Here is a 2,163-nt window from a genome sequence, read left to right as displayed (position 1 = left end):
CACGGGTCTCCACTTTGCTCCTCCAGCTCTCAGAATGTGGCTCCTCAATGTGGCTTCACATGTAGGTGAAGCAGAGAAGGGGGAGAAAGAGAAATTTCCCAGAATCCTCATGAGAAGGCCACACCCACAAGGAGGCTTCATCAGGCTGTGACCTGATTGACAGGCTAGACTCCACCCCTACGTTGATTTATCAAGGTCACATGAAATTATTTAACTACCACAGTCACTATGAGTGGGCACTGACTCTTCAAGCACCTAACAATAACAACAACAACAACAAGACTTTTAAAACATCAGGGCAGTAAATGCATTGGGAGGTTTATGACAGAAGTTTCAACGGCTCCTGGAGGAAATGTAAAAAAAGGGTAGGATATACATTTAAAATCGGAATAAAAAATACGGCAAATGAGAGTTCAAAGAAGAACTAAATCTCAGATCATCTTTTCATCTTTCATAAAAGGAGTCTACTGTGCCAGGAAGGGCAAATCAAAGAGAAGTAGAGTCATACTCGTGGTCAAAAATTATTCAAGATTTGCTCTAGTACAGCGCTGTCAATGCTAGGGTAATATGCATATGCCTGCAAGGAAGATCTGTCAATATGACTAGTACTCAAATTCATGCAGCAGCCACTAATGCCAAGACGAAGACATTGAAGATACTTACCAATCTCTACAGTGTGAAATGGATCAACGATGCAATCAAGATGCACTGATTATCACTGGTGATGGGAATGATAGAAATGAAACTGGTGATAGCATGATAGAATTTTGCAAGACCAACAACATATTCATTCAGATAACTTATTCGACAGCATAAACAGTGGATCTTACTGGATGTCCTACACAGGCATCTAATCCACCACATCTGTGGAAAGAGAAGATGGAGAAGCTTAGTATCTCAGTCAGAACAAGACCAGGAGCTGACTGAAGAACAGATTATTAATGTAAGCTAAGAACATTTTTTAAAAGCCACAAGAACTAAAATGTGACCTTGAGAATAGCCCACTCAATTTAAAGATCATGTGCGGAAGAAATCTAACACATTGAACACTGGCAGTTTCATAATCTCCTGTCAACTTGAGTGAAGGGGTGGAGTCTTCTAGCCTGTCAATCAGGTCACAGCCAATGAGACCTCTATGTGGGTATGGCCTTCTCCTGAGGATTCTGGGAACTTCTGTCTTTCTCCTTGGAGGCAGGACACACTCTCTGCTTCCTCTTCCTGCTGACGAGACACATGGAGCTGTGGAGATGGAACCAGAGCTCGAGCTGGAGCAGCCATGTGGAGACCCGGGCCAGCATTGAGATGCTTTCTGCCTTCCTCCACTGGCCTGTGATCTTCCTGCATTCGGTGTTATTGCATGTGTTGTGGGAATCTGAAGAGGAATTTATAGATTGGCATCAGATATATGAGTTAATATCAGACGTATGGACTTGATCTGGACTGGGCTGGGATGTTTTCTCAATATGCAACTGCTCTTTGATATAAAGTTCTTTTTTATACCAGTCTACCCGGATTAAGACAAACACTAATGACCAAAGATCTGATAAACTGTGGGATGACTTCAAGGATATCATATACGAAAAAGGGCAAAAAAGTCCATTTTAAAAATGAATGTCAGAAGAGACTCTAAAACTTGCTCTTGAACATAAAGCAAATGGAGGAAAAGATGAAGTAAGAGTTTAATTGAACATCTCAGCTCCTGAAGGAAGAGTAAAATATTACAATGAACTGTACAAATGCCTGAGGTCAGGAAACCCAGAGAGGAGCATGCTTGGCGTTCGTCAGGCTGAAAGAACTGAAGAGAAATGTCCAGCTTCAAGTTTTAATACTGCTGGATGATATGGGCAAAAAACTGGATGGCACAGGTACCATCAAAAAAAGATGGAAGGCATACGCCTTTACGATCTAAAAAATGCGGTCGATTTCCAACCATTTCAGGAAGTAACATGATCCAGATCCGATGGTATTGCAGGGAGATGAAGAAAGATGCTCTCGGGTCAGTTCTGACTCAGTGAGCCCACGTGCCACCGAGCAGACCCCTGCCCAGGCCGGCACCATCCTCGCAAGTGTTATATTTGAGCCCATGGTGGCAGCCACTGGGTCAACCCATCTCACTGACGATCTCCCACTTTCCCAGTGAATTCCTACTTTACGAAACATCAT

This window comes from Echinops telfairi, unplaced genomic scaffold, assembly GCF_000313985.2.
Source record: "Echinops telfairi isolate 266 unplaced genomic scaffold, ASM31398v2 ScPeMD7_7457;HRSCAF=8495, whole genome shotgun sequence".
NCBI lineage: Eukaryota > Metazoa > Chordata > Mammalia > Afrosoricida > Tenrecidae > Echinops > Echinops telfairi.
The sequence above is the reverse complement of the archived record's forward strand: the minus strand, read 5'-3'. Positions refer to the sequence as shown.